The sequence below is a fragment of the Phalaenopsis equestris genome, unplaced genomic scaffold, assembly GCF_001263595.1.
Source record: "Phalaenopsis equestris unplaced genomic scaffold, ASM126359v1 Scaffold218874, whole genome shotgun sequence".
Lineage (NCBI taxonomy): Eukaryota > Viridiplantae > Streptophyta > Magnoliopsida > Asparagales > Orchidaceae > Phalaenopsis > Phalaenopsis equestris.
In genome coordinates this window covers 89913-110831 of record NW_018237286.1, presented here as the reverse complement: position 1 = coordinate 110831, position 20919 = coordinate 89913, and the positions used below count along the sequence as shown (strand labels likewise).

Below are 20919 nucleotides of genomic sequence, written 5' to 3'. Positions count from 1 at the left end.
CTCATGAACAATGATCATCTTAGTAAAAATGATATTCATTCTATTATGATCGTATGCAAGTGAGAAACATAGAGTTGAAAAAGACCCAAATAGAAGAATGATTATAAATGGGCCGTAAAGCTATGCTGAATTTGAAAGAAATAGTGGAAATGCAAATGCATTCTATCTCACAATTTTAAATCAAAGAGAATTAATGTATCTAGAAACTACTAATGAATGCTATCAAATGTGAATAAATTCTGTGACGCCATGTTGCGTATGATCCAAAAACTATGACACAGATAAAGGTTGAAAGGTGAAGACATTGATGTGCCTTTCACTCCCAACAAAGTATATTTGAACAAAAAGCTTGAATTAAAAAAAAAAAAAAAAGTAGAGGGAGAAAATGTGCCTAACAACTTGCCACAAAAATACATAGCACCATTAATATTGCTCTTTACAAATCTATCATCCTCATTAATCAATTTTTTCAAATCCTGACTCAAATATCAAAATCTATGATAAAACTCCAACATATATTTTTTCATTTTCATCAAATTCTCATTGGTTAGATCATGGTACATGTAAATGCATCTGTTCTATAGTTCAAAAATATCATCTAGTTATTAGATTTGTGAATAACAGTCTTTCAGGTGCTTTCAAAAAGGTTCATTTGCTAGAAACAAAACCCATCGAATAAAAACTTGACCAGCTAGTATTCTCTTAAGGGACAAAAAACTCATCGGTTTGTTCGGACTTCTATACATTAATTTGCCTTGTTTTATTCCTTTTACATGAAGAGCTCAATGAAGGTGTTTCAGCACTTGATTTGGAGTTGCTTCTTGCGAAATTTGGACATGCTGGAATCTAGAATTGGAAGCCAGCAACAAATAGATTTTAGTTAAATTTATGAGATTCTTTTGCAGCAAAAAAACAGAAACTGGTTAGACATATTCCAGAAAATATAAACGCAAGAAGAAGCAATTTGTAAAGTATGAAATTCAGTCTAAGTAGCAGCAATTTATACGGATTTAAGTAAAAATCACTTGACGGATTGCTTATTTACTTAAAATATCACACCTTAGAAGGATAATGGAAAATCCAACTCCCCTATCACTCTAAACCTACTATGGCCCAAGTGTTATGGAAGTATTGAAATCTAGTGGTTGTAAATTAAGAACTGTGTATGCTCGGAAGATTAATATTAGATAATCTAATTTTGAGAGACTTAATTATATGGTCTTTTCTTTATTGTAAAACTTAACATGAGGAGATCTAAATATATAACCGTTCCTATGTTTGAAATATTCCAAATTTGAATACCCTAAATTTCTTTTATTTATGTGAGAGAATATAGAAGATTTATGAGTGTTGAGTTTTAACACTAATTCGACATTTTTTTCTTTTCTCCACACCGATTGATAGTAAAATAACTTCTCCCACTGGATGTAGGTGGTTTTGTGCCAATCATGTAAGTCACACCATGTTTCATTGTTTATTTTTAATGTGAATTTGTTCTTTATATTGTTTTGCACAATAATTGGTATTAGAGCCAAATCGAAGATTGTGGCGACGAGTGGATGCGATTCCGGCGATGTTGTGAATGCAACACAAAGGCATTTGTGTGAGTTATGCTACAATATCTAATGGAGCCATACATAATAGCATTTCGTCGAGTATTTCATCATCCACCACGACGATTGAAAAGACGTTGACTCATCATGTGGTTACGCATTTCGTCAAGATTGAGGTTACAAAATTTTTCAGCAAAGGAAACATTGTCATATGGTGGTGAGGTGATGGATGTGCTGTGCTCTTTAAATCTTTAGTAAGTTATTCATAGCAATGAATGCCCTGGAGAGTCATTAAAGATGTGTATACTAGAGCTATTACTTGTGTTCAAGCAAAAGGAGGATTGACCAAATATTTTCCTATTTTAGTTGGATTACATCAGGGATTGGCTTTAAGACCATATATTTTTACTTTAGTTATAGATGCTCTTACTAGACATTTACAGAAGGATGAACTTTGGTGTTTTCTTTTCGCTGATGATATCCTTCTCGTGAGAGAAATCTCAGGAAAAACATGAATTATTGGAGGATTACATTGGATTCTAAAGGCCTTTGTTTGAGTAAAACTAAAACTGAATACATGGAATGCAATTTTAGAAGTAGTAGCTCTAGTAGTAGCTCTAGTAAGCTCTAGTAATAGAGTTGTAACTATGGGTAATCAAATTATTAAAAGGAGTTAACACTTTAGATATCTCGGTTTTGTTGTTCAAAGTGATGCTGATATAGATGAGAATGTTATCAGTTGAATTAGAATTGGTTGGTTGAAGTAAAGGAAGCGTCGGGCCTATTGCTTGATAGAAAAGTACAGAGTAGATAGAAAGAAAAATTTTATAAGATGGTGAGACCTGCAATGCTTTATGACGTTGAATGTTGGCCTTTAAAAGAGATGCATAAACCTTAGTTAAGTGTTGTCGAGATAAGAATGCTTAGGTGGATAAATGGTTTTACACTTAGAGTTGAAATGCGAAATGAATATATCTTTGATAGGGTTGGTGGTGTAGCTCCAATGGCAAAAGAAATTAGAGAAAGTCATCTTAGCTAGTTTTGTCACATTAAACGTTGACCATCTGATGATCCAATTAGGAGAGTAGATGTTTAGATTCGACTTATGTTAAAAAAATAGAGGTAGACTTAGAATGACTTGGGTATATTGTATTAAAAATGATCTTAATTTATTAGAATTAAATGAAAATATGACACTCAATAGGATGCAATGGAGAAAAGTGATTCATGTAGCCAACCGCACTTAGTAGGATAGAGGTTTGTTGTTTGTTTGTTTTTGTTGCTGTTATACATTGTGGCATTTGGGGCAAGCTCACGTAGGAGAGGCTTTACTTCAGAATTTGTTAAAGAAATGATTGATTTTCATGAAAAGTATTTGTCATCACAATCTTTACTATCTTCAAGGTTGTACATTGACTGAAACTGCAAGTGTTGTTGATGATTATGTTGATGTCATCACATTGTGGCATAAAGGTTTGTTGTTTGTTTGTTGTTGTTGTTGTTATACATTGTGGCATTTGGGGCAAGCTCACGTTGGAGAGGCTTTACTTTAGGATTTGTTGAAGAAATGATTGATTTTGATGAAAAGTATTCGTCATCACAATTTTTACTATCTTCAGGGTTGTACAGTGACTGAAACTGCAAGTGTTGTTGATGATTATGTTGATGTCATCACATTGTGGCATATGGAACTAGCTCATGTTGGAGAGGCTTTGCTTCAAGCTTTGGTGAAAAAAAGATTAATCAAATGTGTAAGCACCTACAAACTTGATTTTTGAGAATATTATGTGTTTGACGACATGAGCAACCCTTGGTATTGTCATCTACACTACAGGCTATTTTAAAGTAAGCATACAAAATTTGTGGGCCTGACAAAGTGGCGCCATTTGATAGCCTAGGATATTTTTTCTTTTCTTGATATTTTTTGGTGTACACCATGAAGCACATGAGTGAGGTGACAGAGATTTTCATAACATTAAAGAATTGGATTGAGACTCATATTGGTAAAAAAATTTTGGATTCTAAACTCTGTGACATTTTTCCACAACAAATTGAACTCTCAATTGACCCTAGCCTAGCCTTAAACCTAGCACAAACTCAATCCAAACCAAAACCCCCAAATTTGCCTCCAAATCTAAATTCCATCAATTTGAACCTTATGGCCCCTCAATCTTCAATCCAATTGACTTCTCAAGGCTTTGTGACAATGTCCTATGTCAAAATGACCATTCATTTGGGCCCAAGTCCAAGCTTTAGCCAAGCCTAAACCTAAATTCAAGCCAAGTCATGTATTTTGAACCGAAGCCTTGAACCCATTTAGAGCCATTTGGTTTAACGCATCTTGGACCACCTCAGCTACCAATTGGATCCTAAGAACCAACTTAGATGCTCTTAGCCCACCCTAGAAGTGCCATGGATCAATGGTCTCATGATTTGGGGGATTTCATCCCCATTTTTGGCCAAGAGACACATGCTTGAGCTCAATTGATTAAACCTCCCTCTAGCCACCTCCCCTGGCCTGGTCGGCTCACCTAGTGGCCGAAAAACCTAAAACTGAGAGAGCCTTTCCTTTGGTTTGAAACCCATTGAACCCATCCTATGTGGCCCTGATTGTTCATTGGCACCGTTCAACCCTCTACCTAAGCTCCCTTTTGCACCCACTGGCCACCCAAAACCGAGAGAGCCTTCCCCTTGGTTTGAACCTCATTGAACCCATTCTATGTGGCTAGCCCTGATTGTTCATTGGCACCATTCAGCCCTCCACCTAAGCTCCCTTTTGCATCGATTGGCCAGCCCAATTCCCCTTCCTCCTCTATTTAAACTCCCCCATTCACGGTCAAGTAGAGATTGCTATCATTTTCTTGCGGAGAGGCCTCTAAATTATTCACAGAGCTTCCTTGAGTCTCCCTAAGATCAATCCAACCCTCTTCCCCCACTGCCAGAGCTCGATCTTGAATTAAAAAACTATGACTTTTTCTGTCCCTTAACCAAACTCCATAAACCTTCAAATTAAACCATCTTTAAGCTTCCTCAGATCAAACGAGGAAGTTTGTCATCAAAATCTCCTTGTCCCGAGCCCTCTAACCTACCTTTAGACCAAAGCCGCACCACCCCCTGATTGAACTCGTACCTATACCCCATATCAGCTTGAACAGACACTTTGGAGGAGGTTCGTTAAACCAAAAGGAAACTTTCACAAGCACCCAATCGAGGTCTCACCTCTTGGGAAAGGTATAATCCACTAATCCTAATTTTTCCCTCGGTTTCATTAATTGTTAAGTGAACTTATACTTCATACGATTATAATCATATAGATAGGTTCGCCTTGACTAGATAAAGCTATAGGAACAAACCCCATGTGATTTGGTTGAGTATTGAGCAAAATCTTAGGTCTAGAAGTTCGACGGTTCTCGAGTTAGGTCAGTTGGCGACGTTGGCTGGACGGAAGATGTGTTTATGAACCACGATCCCCGTAGCAAGCTTAGTTGGAAAGTGCAACAAATGTGAATAACTGCGGGCCGCTTGACAAGCCTAGGTGGAAAGCTAGAACTTTAAACAACATAAGAGTATCGGAAGCAATCATCTTCTCAAGAGTAGTCAAATAGCATCATCAGTCCTAATCCTTCCCTCTTATTAAAGGTCCTTGAGCTAGGAGATATCATTCTAAAATTCTATATCGCATCCGTCGTTTTAGCACACATTAGTGTTATCGTCATTGCCCTAGCTAGACCTCAGACTTACACAAGTGCGATGATCCATGTGGCGAAAATAAATATTCTCAGTTGCTCACAAGGATTTAAATATCTTAGAGAAGATTCAAATCCTTGAGCATTGGGTCAAATTGCGGATTTTGAATTGGGCTTGGAATTTAAGTTCGAAATTGGATTTAATTGGGCTAGAATTTTATTTCAATTGGGTTTAGACATGATGAAATTTAGTTTAGGTTTGAAATTGGGAAGTTTGAAAGCAATTTGGTGAAAATTTGGATGGATTTAGGGAAATTGGGAATTAAAGGGCAAAATTAAGATTTTGGTCAAATTGGTCAAATTGGACTTCATGAGTGATCAAGATTGGTTTTGGGAGTGTTTGAAATGATCTGGGAGGTTTTGGGAAAATTTGGGCCACCAATGACATTTTGGTAATTTTGGTGAAGTTAGAGGTATTTTGGGAATTTTGAAAAATTTTGGGATGTTTTGGATAATTTGAGTGGTTCAAAGTGGTTTGGCACAATTTTTAGGGTAAATTAAGTAATTTGGGCAGATTTGGGAAATTTAAGGTTTTAGGGGTAATTTGGTAATTTTGGAAAAGTTTGGGGCTAAAAGGCCAAAATTAGGTATTTGGGTAGAATTAGGGTCAACAGAAATGTTAATCATAAAAGTACCCTTATGGTGTTATGAGACCTAAGAAATCTCATTTTGGATCCTCAATATCTTGGTCTTAGCCAAACTCTAGCCTACGGGGCAATAGGAATGCAATCATAAAAATACCCTTATGGTGTCACGAGACCAAAGAAATCCCATTTTGGATCCTCAATATCTTGGTCTTAGCCAAACCCTAGCCTAGGGCTAAGGGTTTGGGGGACCATCCACATGAGTTTCCAAAAGAGTAGGGGATTAGGCTAACCATGAGTAGGTTAGGGTTGAGGTTGTGAGTGAGAGTGAGGGGTTCAACTGTATGTGTAATACTACACCACCCAGGGTTAACCCTAAGACCAGACAGTTCTATAAGGACTTCTCTTGAGCTCCCCCAATGCTAGTTCTACCCGCTAAATGCTAGAGGTTATAACCAACATATGAAACTCCAAGATGAGCAAAGAAGCATTTGGAGTTTCTAATGGTAAAGGCTCCATGATTAGTCCTCTGGGATAGTCAACAGAAAAGTCCTATGGCTAGATTCTAGGCTTCTAAAAAAGAGACTATACCTCAACAAAAAGTGAGGTCAACAACCACGTAAGCCCAACTGTGTTTGTTTATTAGTTTATTGTGTGAATTTTTATTTTTCATATTGTTTTACACAACACCAAGTGATGTATTCACATCCTAAAGTGGTCTACATACCAAAATAGGAGAATATATTAAAATAGAAGATTTATAAAAAATCTATAGGAAGCACAAAGGTTCCTTTTTAATATGAATAATGGCAAAAGAATTAAATGATAAATATTATTATACATAGACACTCAGGACTTTCTCAAATCTAGGGGACTTGTTTCACCATTAATGATAATGAAATAAAATTATGACATATTTTAAGCTGACCCTTCAAATTTTTATGATTATGCTCGTGCGTGCTAGCCAAAAAGATGAAAATGTGGTACACTAAAAATATATGCATTTTTAGACCCATATTTTATACTCATTTTTTGTGATATTGCACTTTAATGGAAGGTATTTTTATGTTTTCTTGAAGGTTGTTAATTTTTAGGACGTAAAGCATAAAGGAGGCAAAAATGATGGAATTTGGAGTCAAAATTACATTTTTTAGAAACACTCAGCGCCGTCGGCACCAAAAGCAATGTCAACGACGTCGTTTGACATAGAGCAGTGCAATAATTAAATGAACACTGGCGCCGACGACACCAATGTCGGTTCAGCCCTTGCTCTAGAAAATTCGACGAATTTGAACACTTTTTGAGAGTTTTTGGAGGCATCTATTGGAGAACCAACTCTAGGCTTCTTATTTGGGGCCAAAATTGATCAAAAAGGAGACTCTTCCTGACATCTCATAATCCCAATTCAACTTCCTACACACCATACACCTCTCATCTTCATTCTACAACCATTTTAAAGTTCAATGTTCTTAAAATTTAGAGTTTTTGTGGGGAGATTAAGTGTAAATCTTTCTCTACGAGTGTTGGAGAAGGAGAAAAGTGACAGATTTCTTCTTCCTTCATTTTCTAGAAGAGGCTACAAGGAATTTGCTTTGAGAAAGAGTTTTAGATAAGTGTTGTTTGTTTATTAGTGTTGTATGAACTTTCTTTTATATATGAAATTTGTGTTTTGTTGTATCTTTCTCATGAAGTCTGAGAAGTTTCCTTTATCTTTCTCACTATTCTGAGATATGGTGAAATAAAGAGATAATATGGATGTGCCAATATTAGAATATAAAATAAATTGTGATGATTTTTCAACTACGAACTTAATTTACTTTTCGATCTAGCCAATTGAATTGTTAAAATATGTTGTCAAACATATGATCCGGGAAATGGAGTACGAGTCTACAACAAAGTGAGGATCACATCTGATTCCATGAAGGAGAATTTCATTCATGGAATCAAGTGCAAATAAATAAGAAAATATACTTTGTTTGGTGTAGAATTGGAGAATCTTTAGCGTGACAGACTAAAATCTCCAATTCAGTCTTCGTGTTTAAAAACTGAAGCGAGAGTTAGCTTTCAGGTGAAAGGAAGTGGGAGCTCTGGAGGGGTGTTATTATCCTCCTAGCCTAGCCACGGATTTAGGAACTAAATCTTGGATTAGCCAATGATTTTCTATAACATTGTATCAGGATAGAGAATTAAAACTGCTTCTATTTGGCACAATACATATTATAACCATTTATATTATATCATTTCATTAAAACCTCATTGTAGTGGGAAATATACTTTTTCACATAAGAAATCTTCATTACATAAATATTGTTTAGTAGTTAATAGTTACTTTTTAAACTTTGCATTTCTGTTTTGCTAATCATTGCTAATAGAATAGTTAAGTAATTTAGTTTTGTTAATATTTCAACATTCGGAATTAGTGACAGTAATTTCGTTTTGACTTTCTGTGAATTTCACAAATTTAAATCTTCCGTGTGGGATCGATATTTGGGGCTTAAATAGAAAGTCTTTTATTACTTGATAATGATATGTATGCTTGCGTAGAATCTCAATATTAATTGTTTAAATTTCTAATTCATAAAATATTACATCAAACTTTTGACGTCGTTGCATATCAGAGTCAACTATATAATTTTTACACAATTTTATTCTTCAGGATTAAGTTTTTGGCGCCCTTGTCGGGGAAGGTAAGAGTAAATTAAATAGATTTGGCAAATTAAAAAATTTAGAGATAATTATTTAGAAAATTAAAAAAATTTAAAAAATTAAAAAAACAAAAATCCAAAAAAGAAATATATTTTTATTTAAGAGTATTTTTAAGAAATTTTTATTTGTTTATTATATTTGTTTAAGCGAAATATTAGATCTGAAGGTCTAGTATCTTATGATTCAAAATTAGAGTGTACTATTAGAAAAGTTTGACTTCCAATATTGATTGCTTAAATTTCTAATTAATAAAATATTACATCAAGCTTTTGACGTCGTTGCATAGCGGAGTCAACTATATAATTTTTACACAACTATATTTTTCAGAATCAAGTTTTTGGCGCCTGATCAAGTTTTTGGCACCGTTGTCGGGGAAGGTAACGGTTAATTAAATAAATTTGGTAAATTAGGAAATTTAGAGATAATTATATAGAAAATTTAAAAAATAAAAAAATAAAAAAATCAAAAATCCAAAAAGAAATATATTTTTAATTAAGAGTATTTTTAAGAAATTTTTATTTTTTTATTATATTTGTTTATGCGAAATATTGGATCTGAAGATTTAATACCTTATGATTCAGAATTAGAAAGTACTAAATTCGAAAACAACAAAAAAAATTAAAAGGTTAAATTCATTAGCACCTGGATCTATCAGAACTTTGGGAGAACTATCACAAAAATTCTTTGCTAAATAATTTTTACTCTCGAAACTGGTAAGCTTAGGAACATCAAAATCCTGATGTTGCTGTTAATTTATTTGAGCTTAAACTAGCTATTGTTCAAATGATACAAAATAATTAGTTTGGAGAAACACTTACTGAAGATCCTAACTTAGATCTTGCTAGTTTTTTTGAAATTTATGCTAATTTTAAATATGACGGAGTGTCTAATGATGTTGTTAGGCTTAGAATTTTTCCTTTTTCATTAAGGAATAAAGTCAAATCTTGGTTAAATTTATTAGCACCTGAATCTATTAGAACTTGAAGAGAACTATCACAAAAATTCTTGGCTAAATATTTTCCACCCTCGAAAACCGCTAAGCTTAGAAATGATATTACATTTTTTTGTCAGTTTAAAGGGGAATCAATATTTGAAGTTTAGGAAAGATTTAAAGATCTTAGAAAATGTCCACACCATGCTTTACCAGATTGGTTAACAATTCAAATATTTTACAATGGATTAGTAGAATCACTTAGATCTATTATAAATGCTGCTGCGGGTGGATCGCCACTGTCAAAACCTTTTGATGAAGCATATTCTTTAATTGAAGAAATGACTACTGACAATTTTTAATAGACCTCTGAAAGGGTAAATTCTAAGAGAGTAGCTAGTACTCATGATTCTTATGCAATGTATATTTTAGCATCACAAATAGCTACTATTTCGAAAAAGATTGATCAAATAGGAGTGAACTATTCTCAAATACCCCCAGTATTAGAGAAAAATTCACATTAGAGAAAAATTAGTATTAGAGAAAAATTCACTAGGACAGATCATTGATATTCAATCATCTTATAAAACTTTAAATGTTATAAATAGTCGAAATAACAATCCTTATTCTAACTTTTATAACCTTGGATGAAAAAATCACCCTAATTTTAGTTGGAATAATTATGACATTTCGGTAAATCCCTCCAAAAATTTGAACCAAGAAAATCCTAATTATCGACCTTATTTTCATCATGGATTTAATTCTAACCCTAAACTCTAACCCTAACCCACAAGTTAAGGAAAAGAAGTTGACGGTGGAAGAAGTAATGTTAAACATGAGAAATCAAATACAGAATCAAGAGACTGCTATTAGAAATATCAAAAATCAATTAGGGCATATTGCTACTGCACTTAGTAACAGACCTTCAAAAATTCTTCCGAGTACTGTGAAAATTAATCCAAAAGATCAAAATAAGGAGCAAATTAAAGCTATTCAATTACGAAGTGGAAAAGAAGTTGAAACAAGGATCCAAAGAGAAATTGAAGTTGATGAAGAGAAGGAAGAAATTGGAAGTGACCAAAATGAAAATAAACAAACACAAAATCTTTTAGAAAAACCATTATCTCTGTTTCCTCAAAGACTGAAGCAAAAGAATAAAGATAAATAATTTACAAAAATTTTTAGAATCCTTAAGAAGCTAACGATAAACATTTCTTTTGTTGAAACTTTAAAACAAATGCCAAGTTATGTGAAATTTTTTAAAAATGTACTAAACAAGAAAAAGAAGTTTACAGATCATGAAACAGTTGCACTCAGTGAATAGTGTAGTGCTATTATACAAAAAAAACTTACTGAAAAATTAAAAGATCTTGATAGTTTTACTATAACTTGTGCTATTGGTGAAAAGTTTTATGGAAAAATTATAGTATTGGATGTGGAGGAAGATAAAGAGATTCATATTATTTTGGGGAGATCATTTCTTGCAATAAGGAGAGCTGTGATAGATGTGCAAAAAAAAGAATTAACAATGAGAGTTAATGATCAAGAAGTAACATTTAATATTGCGAAAGTTATGAAATATCCTATAATAGAAAAAGATAATGAATGTTTCAGAATGTAAGTAGCTGATTATCTAAGTAATGAGCAATTTGAGAATGAGTTTGAAAACAAACTAAAGAAAGAAGATTTTTTTGAGAATGAGGATGAGATAAAAGAAGAAGATTTTGATTATATTCACGGCAAATTTGAAATTTTAAACTTGTAGGAAAATGATAATAAAAATCTTATTCTTTCAAGTATTAAACCACCTGAACTTGAACTGAACATATTACCTGCCCATTTAAAATATGTATTTTTAGGAGAGTCATCAACATTGTCTGTTATTGTATCTTCCGAGTTAACTGAAATTCAAGAACAAAAATTAATAGAGATGTTGAAAAGATATAAAAAGGCTTTTGGATGGAATTTAGCACATAATAAAGAAATTAGTCATTTTATTTGTATGCATAGAATTCTATTAAATGACAATACGAACCTAAAGCTGGTCCTCAGAGGAGATTAAACCCAATAATGACGAAGTTGCTAAAAAGGAAATTTAAAAATTGCTAGATGCTGGATTTATATATCCTATTTCAGATAATGTTTGGGTAAGTCTAATTCACTGTGTTTCGAAGAAAGGAGTGACTGTTGAAGAAAATGAGAAAAATGAATTAATTCCAATAAGACAAGTTACTGGTTGGCAAATTTGCATTGACTATAGAAAATTAAATATGGCCACCCGAAAATATCACTTTTCTTTACCCTTTTTAGACTAAATGTTGGATAGATTGGCTAGGAACAAATATTATTGTTTTTTAGATGAATATAACGGTTATCACAAAATTCTAATTGCTCCAAAGAATCAAGAGAAAACAACATTTACAAACCTATATGACACATTTGTTTTTCATAGAATGTCTTTTGGACTATATAATGCACCTGCAATATTTCAAAGATATATGATGTCAATTTTTAGCAATTTCATTGATTATGAAATGAAAGTGTTTATGGATGATTTTTTGATATTTAAAACCTCGTTTGAATTATGTTTAAATACTTTAGAAAAAGACCTCGAAGTATGTGAAAAACTTAACCTAGTACTAAATTTGATGGTTGCAGGAAGAACTGTATTTGGGCATAAAATTTTTGAAAAATATCAATTTATGGTACCCTTTTTAGACCAAATGTTGGATAAATTGGCCAGGAACAAATATTATTGCTTTTTAGATGGACATACCGGTTATCACTAAATTCCAATTGCTCCAAAGAATCAAGAGAAAACAACATTTACAAACTCATATGAAACATTTGCTTTTCATAGAATGTATTTTGGACTATATAATGCTGGACGAATGTATTTTGGACTATATAATGCACCTGCAATATTTCAAAGATGTATGATGTCAATTTTTAGCAATTTCATTGACCATGGAATGGAAGTGTTTATAGATGATTTTTCGATATTTAAAACTTCGTTTGAATTATGTTTAAATACTTTAAAAAAGACATCGGAGTATGTAAAAAATTAACCTAGTACTAAATTTGGAAAAATGTCAATTTATGGTTGCAAAAAATGTCAATTTATAATGTCAATTTATGGTTGCAGGAGTAATTGTACTTGGGCATAAAATTTTTTAAAATGACGTGGAAGTGGATCCTACAAAAATTCAAGTTATTGTATCTTTCTCATGAAGTCTGAGTAGTTTCCTTTATCTTTCTCTCTACTCTGAGATGTGATGAAATGAATAAATAATATGGATGTGTCAATATGAAAATATAAAATAAATTGTGATGATTTTTCAACTCCGAACTTAATTCACTTTTCAATCTGATCAACTGAATTGTTAAAATATGTTGTGAAACATACATATGATCCGATATCTGGGAAATGGAGTATGCGTTCTACAACAGAGTGATGATCAGATTTGATTTCATGAAGGAGAAATTTGTTCATGAAATTAAGTGCAAATAAATAGGAAAATATACTTTGTTTGGTGTAGAATTGGAGAATCTTTCGAGTGACAGACTAAAATCTCCAATTCGATCTTAGTGTTTAAAAACTAAAGCGAGAGTTAGCCTCAGGTGAAAGGAAGTGGGAACCAGTATCCTCCTAGCCTAACCACGAATTTATGGATTAAACCCTTGGATTAGCCAATGATTTTCTATAACATTATATCAGGGTAGAAAATTAAAACTACTCCTATTTGACACAATATATATTATAGCCATTTATCTTATCTCATTTCACCAGAACCTCATTGTAGTGGAAAATATGTTATTTTACATAAGAAATTTTCATTAAATAAACATAGTTTAGTAGTTTAGTAGTTACTGTTTAAACTTTGCATTTCAGTTTTGCTAATAATTAAGTAATTTAGTTTTATTAATATTTCAACATTTGAAATTAGTGACAGTAATTTCGTTTTGACTTTCTGTGAATTTCTTAGTAAATTTATCATTTCAAATTTAAACATTCCCCGTGGGATCGATATTTGGGGCTTAAATAGAAAGTCCCTTATTACTTAATAATGATACGTATACTTGCGTAGAATCTCAATATTAATTGTTTAAATTTCTAATTCATAAAATATTATATCAAGCTTTTGGCACTGTTGCATAGCGGAGTTAACTATATAATTTTTACACAACTACATTTTCCAGGATCAACATGGCAAATAAAGGAACTCTGAAACTTCATAATATCTCCACTATTTAAAGAAAAGGTAGAGAGAAAGCATTTAATAAATATCACTATCTTATTCCTTGAGTGAATCTTGATTTCTCTTCAATTTCCCTGCCTTTTTAACACTTCCAAGTGAGATTCTTGTGTTATGCTAGGTTGTTGAGATATCAGCCAAACACATGCCGATTTGCTTCATACAACAAATTGTTTGAACTTTGGTATTATTTGGACTTAAAAGGACTTATTTTTCTATTGATTTATATCGTAATGATCAAGACATGTTTACCAACAACAGATGGATCAAGTTTGAGGACATGTGGACCTCCTTTCCCGAGACTCAGAGTATTGTGAAAAAGATATGAAAAAAATTGGACTATGGTGAGGAAGCGGACATCCTTCAAATGAAATGAGGATGGGAAAAAGTGAGAAGCCTAAAAGTTAAAGGTGTTTGATTAGTTTTTTAATTCCAAATGGAGCTGTACGTTGCCTAGTTTCTTGAATTAGCTTATCCTAAATGTTTTTCTATTTAATATTATGCCATTCAATGAGATGCTCATGGCTGAGGTGACAGGAGAATATATGTGGGTTGCAATCCACTCCATGTGGCTAAACTGGTCGCCAGAAAGTGATGGGATTACTAAGTCAAAAAATTGCTAATGGTGAACTCATTAGGGCTATCCAAAAGTTCTTAATCTTTGAGTTTATGTCGGATCACTGGAAAGAAACTCTTTTTGTATAGATTCCTAAAATGTTGGGATCAAAGGCTCCTTGATCGATTCGTCTCTGTCAGAATATATATAAAATCAAATTTATGATTCTCAAGAACGGACTCAAATTCATTCTGCCTCTTATTATTTTGGAGGAGCAAGTGCCTTTTGTCCATACTATATCTATCTCGAATCATTACTTGCTCGGTGAAGAAGTTTTGAACAACTTCAAGCATTCCAATGCCACCTCGGGTTTTATGGCCCTTAAAATTGATATAAAGCAAACCTATGACCGTATTAGTTGGGTGCCTTTGAAGCAAGTTATGGAGAGAATGGGATTTCATGGTTAGATTCATTAGATGGGTGTTATCTAAATTTGTTGCTATGGTCAATGGCCTTTGATCAAACTCTATACAGGCAGAGTGTGGTTTTCGCCAAAGGTGCCCCCTTACACCATACCTTTTCATTTTATGCTTGGAATTACTTTCTCTAGCTTTAATGCCACCTAAGGTTTTATGGCCCTTAAAATTGATATGAAGCAAACCTAAAACCTATGACCGTATTAGTTGGGCGTCTTTGAAGCAGGTTATGGAGAGAATGGGATTTCATGCTTAGATTCATTAAATGGGTGTTATCTAAATTTGTTGCTATGGTTAACGACCTTTGATCAAACTCGATATAGGCAGAGTGTAGTTTTCGCCAAAGGTGCCCCCTTACACCATACCTTTTCATTTTATGCTTGGAATTACTTTCTCTAGCTTTAATGCAAAGAGTGGCAATAATTGGGATTTACCAAGCAATGCCACAAAAGCTCTCATCTCCTCTATGTCGATGACGTTCTTCTTTTTGAGGATGCATTGACCTTGGTCGCTAAATTAATATTCAAGATGACTGTCAGTTACTGCAATTGGACAGGACAATGTAATCAGGCAAATTTATTGCTGTGCTGACTCTGGATTGCAACTATTACTTTCTCTAGCTTTAATGCAAAGAGTGGGAATAATTGGGATTCACCAAGCAATGCCACAAAAGCTCTCATCTCCTCTATGTCGATGACGTTCTTCTTTTTGAGGATGCATTGACCTTGGACGCTAAATTAATATTCAAGACCACTGCCAATTACTGCAATTGGACAGGACAATGTAATCAGGCAAATTTATTGCTGTGCTGACTCTGGATTGCAACTATTACTTTCTCTAGCTTTAATGCAAAGAGTGGCAATAATTGGGATTTACCAAGCAATGCCACAAAAGCTCTCATCTCCTCTATGTCGATGACGTTCTTCTTTTTGAGGATGCATTGACCTTGGTCGCTAAATTAATATTCAAGATGACTGTCAGTTACTGCAATTGGACAGGACAATGTAATCAGGCAAATTTATTGCTGTGCTGACTCTTTATGCTTGGAATTACTTTCTCTAGCTTTAATGCAAAGAGTGGCAATAATTGGGATTTACCAAGCAATGCCACAAAAGCTCTCATCTCCTCTATGTCGATGACGTTCTTCTTTTTGAGGATGCATTGACCTTGGTCGCTAAATTAATATTCAAGATGACTGTCAGTTACTGCAATTGGACAGGACAATGTAATCAGGCAAATTTATTGCTGTGCTGACTCTGGATTGCAACTATTACTTTCTCTAGCTTTAATGCAAAGAGTGGGAATAATTGGGATTCACCAAGCAATGCCACAAAAGCTCTCATCTCCTCTATGTCGATGACGTTCTTCTTTTTGAGGATGCATTGACCTTGGTCGCTAAATTAATATTCAAGATGACTGTCAGTTACTGCAATTGGACAGGACAATGTAATCAGGCAAATTTATTGCTGTGCTGACTCTGGATTGCAACTATTACTTTCTCTAGCTTTAATGCAAAGAGTGGGAATAATTGGGATTCACCAAGCAATGCCACAAAAGCTCTCATCTCCTCTATGTCGATGACGTTCTTCTTTTTGAGGATGCATTGACCTTGGACGCTAAATTAATATTCAAGACCACTGCCAATTACTGCAATTGGACAGGACAATGTAATCAGGCAACTTTATTGTTGTGTTAACTCTGGATTGCGACTATTAATGATGTCCCTACTCCGTGTACCTTGCGACGACTTCACATTCTTCATGTTTTATATCCCAAACAACATTTATCCCCAAATTTCTTTTATAAACCTTATTCTATGTCAAACTTTTGATCCTTAAGCACTTAAGGAATCCTAGAATGGTGTGGTGCCAATTTGATATCAGAGCCTAACAAACCCTAAATCGTTAGAGTTCTATTTTTATTTCCACACATAAACCTCCACATAACTAAGTTAATATCTCTATCAAATATTATCATTACTTCCTCTATCCCTAACCTAAACTTAACTTAATTCTAACTCTATACCAATCCCTCTTCATCAGTCAAGACATTAATTAAGACAAAATTGACACCATGTTCCGCCATGAAAAACCATGCAAAGATGTGACCAATAGCTCGCAAAGGAAGTCAAGGCTTCGATAAGAATTATGTAAAGGTGTGTGCAAGGGCTCACAAGGTGTGTCCTCATAATGGATTTATTTTAATTTTCTCTTCTAAACCTCCACACAACCTAACCTAATAAATCTCTAAATTTCTTTCATAAATCTTATTCTATCTCAAACATTTGATCCTTAAACACTTATGAACCCTAAAATGCTATTGTCATTTTATATCAAAGCTTGACAAACCCTAGATCTCTAGAGATTTATGTTTTATTTCCCACTCAAAAACCTCCACAATACCTAAGTTAATACCTCTATAAAAAATTATCATTACACCCCCCATCAGTGATTTAACGCTAACTAAATTCTAACTTTGAACAAACCCACCTTTATCAGTCAGCACTTTAATTAAGAAAAAAGTGACACCATTTGCTGGCATGAAGAAGCATGCAAAGAAATGTCCAAGGGCTTAGCATGGAAGTCATACCACAGAGACGAAATATGTAAAGGTGTGTCTAAGTGCTTGCAATCGATCTCTAGAGATTTATGTTTTATTTCCCACTCAAAAACCTCCACAATACCTAAGTTAATACCTCTATAAAAAATTATCATTACACCCCCCATCAGTGATTTAACGCTAACTAAATTCTAACTTTGAACAAACCCACCTTTATCAGTCAGCACTTTAATTAAGAAAAAAGTGACACCATTTGCTGGCATGAAGAAGCATGCAAAGAAATGTCCAAGGGCTTAGCATGGAAGTCATACCACGGAGAAGAAATATGTAAAGGTGTGTCCAAGTGCTCACAATCGATTTATTTTTGTTTTCACTTCTAAACCTCCACATAACCTAACTTAACAACCTAATAAATCTCTAAATTTCTTTCATAAATCTTATTCTATCTCAAACATTTGATCCTTAAACACTTATGAACCCTAAAATGCTATTCAAAGCTTGACAAACCCTAGATCTCTAGAGATTTATGTTTTATTTCCCACTCAAAAACCTCCACAATACCTAAGTTAATACCTCTATAAAAAATTATCATGACACCCCGGAGCAGTGACCTAACGCTAACTAAATTCAAACTTTGGACAAACCCACCTTTATCAATCAGCACTTTAATTAAGAGAAAAGTGACACCATTTGCTGCCATGAAGAAGCATGCAAAGAAATGTCCAAGGGCTTAGCATGGAAGTCATACCACAGACATGAAGAAGCATGCAAAGTGCCATGAAGAAGCATGCAAAGAAATGTCCAAGGGCTTAGCATGGAAGTCATACCACAGAGAAGAAATATGTAAAGGTGTGTCCAAGTGCTCGCAATCGATTTATTTTTATTTTCACTTCTAAACGTCCACACAACTTAACTTCATACAACCACAAAAAATTATAATTACAACCTTCACCTATAACCCTAACCATAATTTTAAACCTAAACCAACCCTCTTGTTCAGCCAACATGCTACAACATAAACAACAACAAGACTTTATCCCAATATGGGGGTTCGGCTACATAAATATTTATTTTCCATTGTGTTCAATTAAGTGTAATATTTTCATTTAAATCTAATAGGTTAAGATGATTTTTTTAATACAATATGCCCAAAACGTTTTAGGTCAACCTCTATCTTTCTTAAAATTAGTCAAATTTAAAACAGCTACTCTCCTAATAAAATCATCAGATGATCGACGTTTAATGTGATTATACAAACTAAGAAGACAACCTCTAATCTTTTCCTCCTCTGGAGCTTCACCAATCCTATCAAGGATATATCCATTTCCAATTTTGACTCTAAGTGTCAAGCCACTCGTCCACTTATGCATTCTCATCTCAGCAACACTTTAACTTTGTTTTATGTTTCTATTTTAAAGGCCAACACTTAGTGCCATAGAACATTATACCATCTTATAAAATTTTCCTTTCAGTCTAAGTGATGCTTTTCTATCACCCAACAGGCCCATTGCATTCCTCAACTTTAACCAACCAACTTGAATTCCACTACTAACATCCCCATCAATATCACCATCGCTTTGATGTAGATTACATCCATAGCATTTAAAATATTTTAATTTAAGTAGTTTAAGACTCAATTTTTTTTCTTCAAGTTTTGGCAGCTTGGGGATTCAATGTGGACTTTTGTACTTTTATTGAAAGGTGGCTCTAAAATACCCACTACAATATTTTAATTAATGGTGAAGATGGTAAGGGAAAGAAGGTCACCCTGCTTTGAAAAAGCCATGACATCAGATACCAACATAAATCTAATTGGGTGGTGAGCCATTTGGCCCATGCTGATGATGTCATAACCTTGACCAATCACATTAGGCAAGCTATGAAAAAAAAAAAAACCATGAAGACAATAAATAATTTAAGAAAGGCAGAGGTAGACCTAAGAAGACTTGGGCTTATTGTATTAAAAATGATCTTAATTTACTAGAACTAAATGAAAACATGTCACTAAATAGGACAAAATGGAGAAAAAGGATTCATGTAGCCAACCACACGTAGTGAGATTAAGGCTTTGTTGTTGTTGTTGTACAATCAATCATTTCTAAGAAATGGCTAGTATGGACTTTAACAAGGAGAAATAAATCCTATGCAATAGCAAAATGAGTAATACTACTAAAAGGTGGATCAAACACTACACTGGTTCTAACTAGACTAAGCTTCCACTTCAATACCTAGGAATACAACTTCTTAAATGGAAAAGAAAATAAACACAGTATGATGAGGTAGTCAATAAGGTAACTGCACAAATTAATGCTTGGACTAGCTCTTTCTTGTCTAATGGGGAAGAATCACCATTCTTAAAAGTATCCAACCCTCTTTTCCCATATACACTCTTCAAATGGTGAAAATAAAGAAAAGCACACAAAAAGCTAATTTGAACAAATTTCTTTGGGAAGGACAACAAAAACATATGCATTGGGCCAATTGGACTAAACTATGCAAAACTATTGATGCTGGTGGCTTGAAGTTCAGAATTTTCCAACTAATGAGTCCATTTTTCTATTGTAAATTGTGGATCAAATTCAGAGCACAAGATTCCCTTTGGGCTATATTTATGTGGGGAAAATACTACAAAAACTCTCACCTAGCTACACTCCAACAGAAAGCTGGTGACTCCAAACTTTGGAAACAGCTACTGAAAATCAAATCCCAAATTGACGAATTTTACATGTGGGAAGTGGGCGAAGGAGAATTAAATTTCTAGTTAGATAACTGATTGGTGGATGGTCAAATTACTTCTCTCCAAAACACACCTACCTTCTCTCATCAAAAGATTTTTGAATTCTAGGTTAGTTCCACTTGGACCTTATTCAGAAATTTATCTCCTATCATATCAAGGATGTTTCACTTGATCCTTCCACAAAAGACACGATTGTTACAAAGATTCCGGCTAGCCAATCACTTAACCAATTCATGTTTAGATCTCGCTTCAAATGACAGAATGTAAGTTGGGGTAAGCTCATCTGGGATAATATGTTATCACCTTCCATATCTATTTTTTGTTAGAAGCTATTCAGTAAATTTCTCCCAACAGATGATGTATTGAAACTGAAAGGTTTAAGAGGTTCCTATAAATGCTACTTGCGTGGTATGGCTGAAGAAGACTTAGACCATATACTTATTTCCTGCAGGCTCTCTAAAGAAGTTTGGGCGTTAACTTTACAACACTTGCAGCAGAATCATCTTTACTTCAATTGGATTAACTGGAATGAATGCTGGAAGGATTGGAAAGATAAAAAACTGCACTATATTCCTCTTGTTATGGCTTAGTTCCTCTGGATGGCTAGAAACAATGGTAAGTATGATAATACATTGCCTTCAACCCAGTGCTTCACAGAAAACTGTATAGTTTATGTTAGTAAGGCCCAAAACATTTACAAACTCAACTCACCATTGGGGTCAATTGGACAAAAGACTCACCTGATACTAAGAATTTTCTGGAGGAAACCACAAGCTCCTTGAGTTAAATTGAACAATGATGGCAGCTACAACTCA

At 33.9% G+C, this 20919-nt stretch overlaps 1 long non-coding RNA gene across 1 annotated transcript in view; it reads right to left on the bottom strand.

Moving 5' to 3' along the window:
* Window positions 1-486: 486 nt before the first annotated feature.
* LOC110037343 overlaps window positions 487-20919 on the bottom strand; it is a 38381-nt gene continuing 17948 nt past the window's right edge. Inside the window, exon 3 of the long non-coding RNA XR_002295323.1 lies at window positions 487-846. This is a non-coding gene — a long non-coding RNA (uncharacterized LOC110037343). The remainder of the gene's footprint in view (window positions 847-20919) is intronic.